Source organism: Schistocerca serialis, chromosome 12, assembly GCF_023864345.2.
Source record: "Schistocerca serialis cubense isolate TAMUIC-IGC-003099 chromosome 12, iqSchSeri2.2, whole genome shotgun sequence".
Classification (NCBI taxonomy): Eukaryota; Metazoa; Arthropoda; class Insecta; order Orthoptera; family Acrididae; genus Schistocerca; species Schistocerca serialis.
The window spans coordinates 100,898,050-100,906,514 of NC_064649.1; positions in this window are offsets into that span (position 1 = coordinate 100,898,050).

An 8,465-nucleotide genomic window follows, 5' to 3' on the forward strand; every position below is an offset into this window, starting at 1 on the left:
CAATCAAATCCAAACTACTCCTGGTTCATTGGCATGTCCGCTGTTACTTTCTCACTGTGTAGCCTTCTGTGGAGAATCCAGACTTTTATTACCATTATATCAATAAGACTGAAAAACAAACGTAAATCTGGCCTGATTCTAATTTTTGTATGAAGTCTCCCAGTGTCGCTACGTAACTAATCTGCATTTCCCATATGTGAATTGTAAACAGAACAGCAGCAGGACATGGTACCATTGTGCGTTCACTCCCCTTTGTGTCAAAAATTTTCATTTCAGATTCTGACAACTCGCCAACAAAAGCAGACAGGAAAAAGACTGTTGTCTCTACTTCATCAACTGTAGTAATGTATTCCTCAAAATATCCACGTGCTTCTTTCGTTAGCTCCTTTTCATTTTGGAATTTGCAGATTGGTATTCTGTTCCGTTGGGTCATTCTTACACGCTCAATCCCTAACTCGAAAAGATATACAAGTGGATCTATAGAGATATAAATCTGTCCAAATACATGTTGTTGTTCTGGTCTCTTGAAATTTCCCTTACGAGGTGAATCCAAACATTTCCAGAGGCTGCAATATCTGGTTCATTATCTAATCTGAATACTTGATTATTTTGTTCCCCAATGTAGATTTCGTGTACAAACCTCATTTCTCCACACAAAATGAAAAGTTTATACACACATGTGTGTTTTGTCTTTCGTGTATATCTTCATGTGGTGCCCTGTTATCGTTGAACAAATTTGTTCATCAAATGGCGAACGCTTACTCATTGCAATTGAAACACATTTTTGATTCACATGATCAGCTACAGGCCAAACGTTGTACAATTTGTCATGATCTTGACTCTAAGGGTCTGGTCGCTTCTTATTGTCAGTGAAACGAAGTGGTAGTCATACTCTCGGGATATCGCTGAGACACTCCGCTTTACTAGCTCAGCACCAATAGCATCATTCTAGCTATCACAAACAGCGGTAGGAACAGACAAATAGCTAATAACACAATAAATTTATAAATGTCATGAACATTGCAGTTTAATGTTCTGTTTAGGTTTATCTGTGTGCTGTAAAGTTAGTTTCATGTACAATTTTTGCCATTACTTCTTCAGTAAAGGTACATTTAAAAAACTGATTCGGCATAGAGAATTCTAGTATTGTTTGACACCATGCCGTATTTCCTTTGAATCCAAAATGATCATTTACAAATGATATTTGTATTTCAGAAGCTTGCAGAAGAGGTATCTCAGCTACAACTTCGATAACATCATCCTCCAAAAAATTGTTTGAATTATTTGTTCTACTTATCGTACTCTCAGACGCTCTGTCACTATCAACAGATTCCAGATCATTTACAACTAGAGTAAGAACTTCATCCGAATTGTCAAAATCTCACCCGTCTTCACTGTCAGATGGATACTCCCGACTCATGAATTCTTCGTTACTTTTCAGACCATCCCGCTGTAATGGGGATGGCTTCAACTTGCCACGTATAGATTGGGAGAGTCATGCTATCAAAATTCATGCCAGAGATGGGGATACATGTGAGTTTATTCTCAGTGCCTTGTACGAAAATTGCTTTTTTTATGCCGATAGTTAGAGAAGGAACTCATGAAGGTAACGTTTTAGACATCCTAGGAACAAAGAGATCTGAACTCATCAAATCAGTTAACGAGCATGAGGGTGTCAGAGATCATAAGGCGCCTCTGATAGTAACTATGACTACAAGTTTTACACTGCATGTTAAGAGAGGTAGGAAAACATTTTTGTTTAGCAAGACTAACACGGCGCAAATTGCAGAGGATCAGAGTAGTCGGCATCAAAAATTCAAATTGAGGACATAGACGTGCAGCACGACTGGAAAAAATTCAAAAGCATCATTCAGTATGCATTAGATAAGTGTGTTCTCAGCAAGGTCATAAGGGATGGGAGAGACCCACCATGGTTTAATAGCTCTGTTAGAAAACTGCTACGTGACCAAAGACAACTTCATCTCGGCGCAAATGAGCGTAAGGAGAGCACTGAGAAAAACTTTCAATGACTGAAAGTAAAATTTTGTCAAAAAATCTGACTAAAAATCCTAAAAGGTTTTGGTCTTATGTAAAGTAAGCGGTTCTAAATCATCTATTCATTCACTCAGTGAGCATACTGGCATCGAAAAAGAAGCTAACAGACAGGAGGCGGAAATACTGAATTCGGTCTTCCGAAATTGTTTCACCACGTAAGATCATAACACAGTCCCTCCTTTCAGTGATTGTTCGAACTTCGAAACGGCACATATAAACATTTGTGGTCTAGGAAAACAACTATAATCGCTTGGTAGTGATGAGATACTTTTAAAATTCTACAAAGATTATGTGAAAGAACTTACTCGCCTTCTAGTAGCAATTTATCATAGATCTCTGGACCAAAAAAGGGCATCTAGCGACTGAAAAAAACCGAAGGTCACTCTCATTTTCAAGAAAGGCTGTAGCAAAAATGGTCACAATTATTGACTTATATCGTCGACATCAATCTCTTGTAAAATTATGGAACTTATTTTACGCTCAGTATTATGACGTATTTGGAGAACGAAAATCTTCTCTTATCAAAATTAAGATGGATTCCGCAAAGAGAGACGTTGGGAAACTCAGCTCGCCCTGCTCCTCCATGAGAATCGTAGTGCTGTAGGCAATGGCGTTCTGGTTGATGTCATGTTCCTCCCCTTCAGGAAGGCACTTTGACACCATCCCAGACTGCCGTTTAACGAAAAAAACTACGAACTGATCTAGTATCGATCCCGATTTACCACTGTATTCAAGACTTCCTTGAAGCTAGAACTCAAAACATAGTCTTCACGGAACAAAATCAATGGATGTAAAGATAATTTCCAGAGTACCCAAGGAAAGTGTGATAGGACTGTTACCGTTTACAATATCTATAAATAATGTAGTAATTAGTAAGTGGCTATGTTCCACATGCTTCTCATGTTTTTAATGTACAATACTTTTTACAAACTAATTAACTTAATTGTATTATATTTTAAAGATTTCTGGTACAAAAATTTTTTATAATATCTTAGAAAAATCTTCATAGCGAAAATCTTTATAAATATAATAACATTTCATTAATTCGTAAAAAATGTTGTCCCGTGAAAGCATGACAAGCGTATTCAACATAGCCATTTGCTATGATATATAAAAATCCAAGCCAATTTTGAATACACTAGAATTAATTTAAAAATAATTCGAGACAAAATTATACAAAATTTCAGCAAAACCTTTTAGCGCCTTTTGAAAGGAATGCCAGCAGCGTTTTCTTCTAATGGTACACACACTACTTCATTTCACTCCACCAGTTTGTTCTTTTTGGTGACTGTCGCTGTTTGACTGCGACTTGGATGCCCGCTGTCGTCCGTCTATCTTCTTCTTCTTCTTCTTCTTCTTCTTGCACGGTCTTTGCAACAATTTGTGTAGATGGTAGAGCTGCTGATGGCAGATGTTTTTGTCTTCTTCCAGATGGACTTAAGCAGTGGACAACGATAGCAAATAATAGTGTTGGCCAGCCGAACCAATCCTATAGTCATTCAGCTGTGCTTTGCACGGCAAGAAAATAACGTTCACAATTCGTATATATGGTTGGTATTCGAGTGAGAAATTTGATCCAAATTAAGTCATTTTCAACCGTTTATTTTGGATGCAAATAAACAATTTTCTTCTCACTATTCTATTATATTTGAACAGATGAAATGTAAATTACATTACTCGAATTAACATTAAAAAAGAAAAATGTGTGTTTAAAGTGAACCATGTTCATCTATTAACGCAAAAGAAAGCTGCCTCAAGTTATAACCCACACTGGATGTCACTTCATCTGTACTCTTGTAGAATTCAAATGTTAGGTCTCAGAGTCTCTGAAATTTGTTTTTCCATAACTTTTATTATTTTTAGAGGTAACTGAATCTTAACCATTCAGACAATGAGTCAACCACTTACATAGTAACTCAGATTTTATAGATTATCATTGGAAAAGGAATAGGCAATACATGCTTAAAAATTTGGTATTAAACATGGCTAGAGCTGGGGACATCTAGTAATCAGAATTTCACACACTTCTTTATGTGGTAACATTGTGCGAGCGTGAGTGCTACTGTATGAGCGAGATGGCGATAAGGCGGGTGCCGCTTGAAATGAAAAGAAGATCAACATTTTACTTGATAAAATCACAAAAGTTAAAAAAAAGAACTGAAGGATTTGGTAATAAGATGCAGTTTTTCACTGCTGTGCTGTTGCATGTTCTGAAAGCTATTGAAGAAAAAACAGAACATGGAAACAACTGTTCATTATGCTTATCATCAAAAAGAATTTGGAGATATACCACAAATTAAAAAATGATAGTCCTCAATATGGCTATATGCTAAGTGAATCAGAAACACAACTTTTATTGACAGAATATGATCAAGAGATTAAAGGTAGAAAGAAGATAGCTCAAAATCAAGGTGCAGTTAAAAAAATAAAGGAGGTTGATGATGAAAAATTTAAGTGAAAGAATGTAGAAGTATATTAACCATAGTGAAGAGACAGTTTCTGGTTTAAGGCCTGTTCATACCTTTAATCTATTGGTAAATTACCATAAAATTTGGTGGAGATATATCAACAGTTGATGAGCCATATGAAGGTACAGAAGGACAAATGAATCTATTAACTAAAAGGCATTACTATACATAATATGGGTAAAAAAAATTGATGCATATACTTTAAAAAGAATCCTAAGATAATAAAAAAGCTTAATAAATAAATACATGTAATATACACCAAAACCACCGGAATACATTTGGATGAATGATATTAGATATTTAATCGATTGATGAGCAGTTATTCATGGAGAAGAATTAGCTGGAAATAAAAATCATCATAATGTAAAAGTGAAAGTAAGAAAATGTTAACAAATAAATTTAGTGATTTTATCATCAACAATCCAAAAAGTATTCCATATTTGATTAGGTTTTCTAGTAATTTGCCACACATTTTGGAGAAATGAAAAATTGGAAAAGGGTTAGGTGTATTTTAATTAATAAATTACCTTTTGAAATGCATTCCATGATTATAATTATTGTGGAACAGGAACAAAATTAGAAGATAGATTAGCAGGTGGCGATAAAGACATAAATGCATTAGACAAAGCTTGTAAACATGATACAGCAACAGGAATCAAAGACTTAGAATCTAGACATCAAACTGATACAGACCTTCAGTTAGCTGCGCAGGAGGGAAAATGTATGCTTCTGATACATCTATTGGAGAAACTTACCAGCAACTGCAGCTAGACAAGTAATGTATGGAAAGAGAAAATTAGGTATGGGTTTAGATGTTTGTGAATTTGGTTGGGGAATATAAAAAATATTAATCCTTATAAGCTTTTTATCTATACAGATTAATAACTACAACATTGATATACTTTGCTACCTAGTGGCAATACTAAACCAAAATCAATTCAAATTAAACTCAATAATCGACAAATAGTATTGATAATTTTTATCTGATGCACATAAAGGAAATAGAGGTAAGAAGACAGGTGGAAGTCCGCTTATAACATTAGGTGTTCCTGTTATGAAACAGAGTAATGAATACCTAACAAAACTGAAAGGAGGTTCTGGATTAAGAAAACACAGAGAATGATTTCTTCCATTACTTTTGATGGCATTGTGGTATTTAGCTGCTGCTGGTACGGTAGTCAGTGTGGTAGCATACACAGTAATAAATAAAAGTTCAAGAGAGAAAATTTAGCATTGGAGACGAAACCTGTTACTGGAATTTCAAAAATTGCGAAAAATAATCCACCTGTATCTTAACAGATTAAGTAATTTCACACAGAAAAACTTGCTATAAGATTAAATATCAAATACTGTCATGGTGTTTTTCTGGTCAATGTATTACTAGGATGCAGTCCAATGACTGCATCAGCTGTTACTAAACATCGCAGAGAATATGAATCTGGAATAGTTAATTTAGATAGCCTGATCATTCTTGCTCACATTGAATGCGTTCTTATAAGATGAAAGAGAAAAAAATTGTGTTTGATTCATTTGGAGGAAATATTCATAAAGAATGAATTAAAGGTCTTGGCTCAAATGAGTTGTACTATAACAGAAAATGAGTACAAAATTTTAATGAGTCCATTTGGATACATTTGTTTCAAAACTGTTGTCAATTAACTAAGTTTAATGATATTTTGAATCCAATAAATGAACATTATTGGAACTAAGGCATGGCCTAAAACAGCTGCAATATCAAAGACTGAATAAACTCAGAAACCCAGAAACTCAAAGAAGAATTGGAATCAAAAACTGAAAATTTTCAATCAAATGCTAGAAAAGAATGCAAAACCAAAAACTTTTTAATTTTTTTTAATTAAACTTCAACAAGAATCTAAGTGATGTTCATAATGTGTGCACAGGATTAAAATGATCAGTAGATTGAAAATAGAGTACAATTAACCAATTTCAAAATGAATGATGATGATGAGGTCCCATACTCAGAGGAGTGTAGGGGATGATGCAGGAGACCTCCTAGTGGAGGTGGTTTGCCATTGCCTTCAATCAAAATGAATGAAGTGACTTTTTAAAGCATATAAAGGTAGTATTCATTTTAAAACTAGAAGACTGGTAGATATAAAAGATCCTGTAAATGTTTATGATGCACTTAACAAACAATGTTTAGAAAATGAGTTAGCTGATGTCACAAGCATTCTAACACAACTCAGTAACTATGTCAACAAAGAAGAACTAAAAGATCATTCTACATAAGCTGAATATGAAAATATTTTAACACAATTCAATAAAAAAAACAATTTCTGATAGTGCTATAGAAGATTATCATAAAAAGCTACATAACATCAATATAGCTCTTAATAATGCTTTAGATAGATGTGGTGTACTGGAAAGAAATGCATATGATAATCAAGTATTTGAATTTACATTTAACTTAGAAAGTAAGGTATACAAATGTAGATTTCAGTATGTTTTCATATTTGAAGAAATTTGTATTTCTAGAATTGATTTAGACAGAGAATTAAAATTTAATAACTTGTTAATCGCTGTAAATGGTGATAAGCAACAGGAGATAAATAATAGTCATCAGTCAATAATAGTATATACATCACGTTTTCTAACTGTAAGATTGAAAAAAGATGCAATTAAAGCACTACCTACAGATGTAAAAATAATTTTATTGAGTGAAATATATTAAGCTTATTAATATGTTAATCTATAGTATGGGTAACCATATCTGGTGCTTGAAGAGTAAAAAAAAAATACTGAAATGCATCATCCACATAGAACAACAAAATATGGAAGACAAAGTAGTGATCTTGTGTAACATATTTGTTTAAAAAAATTTGTAGGTGATTGGACACAGTCTGAAGACTGATTCAGCAGTCGCTATCTGCATATTCACATAGAAATTATTAATGAATTACATAAACTGTTGAGAAAAAAAATTGAAAGGAGAAAAGTGATCCTCTGGGTATAGATGATTTATGGAAAGCTGATCTAGTAGAAATGGTTCTGGTAAACTGAAAGGAATTTCAAAAGTAAATAAAGGATATAAATGTTAATTGCAATCAATGTTATTCCGAAATTTGCTTGGGCTATTCCAGGTAAAATGAAACAGGTAAAAATGTAGATCGTACTTTTTAAAAATTATTTAGAGAGAACCCCAAGGAATTTACGAACATATAATGGAAAAAATCTATAATAAAGATTTTCAAGAACTTATGAAAAAATATAATAATAATTACTGTTGAATTTTTACTGAATAAAACCTCAACTAACATGTATAATATCTCTCTTTTATCATGTTTTAGTCTGTTAGACCTCAAAAGTTTATTTCAAATTAATATGAGCCATCTTTGCTGAAAGCTACTTTATTACCAAATAGTTATTCTCAAGAAAAAAATATTAGACATTGAGAAAGAGCAGGCAGTTTAAACTTAAGTTTGACTGAATAAAAACACTCTTATTTTTCGTTTCAAAGCACATTTTACACAGATTTTGTGCACATTGAAGACAAACTTCACATTCACACTGTTGACAAGGATACTTAATCCTCTTCTTCAGCATTGGTGGGAAAAAGTTACAGGTTTTTCTTCTTTCAAAAGTGTCCTCAAGAGCCTGAAGTTGTAAATATTCATTATCTGGTATCTGCAGTCTTCATCTGCTTGAAACAATACGATCCCTTGGAAGACTTGTTATCTGTAGTCAGTGTGTAGAAGGGACTTGTTAGCCCCCTTTGCTAACGATTTCATGAAATCAAGATGTGTTATGTCTGGTTCAGGCGCTCAGTCCGGAACCGCGGGACTGCTACAGTCGCAGGTTCGAATCCTGTCTCGGGCATGGATGTGTGTGATGTCCTTAGGTTAGTTAGGTTTAAGTAGTTCTAAGTTCTAGGGGACTGATGACCACAGATGTTAAGTCCCATAGTTCTCAGAGCCATTTGAA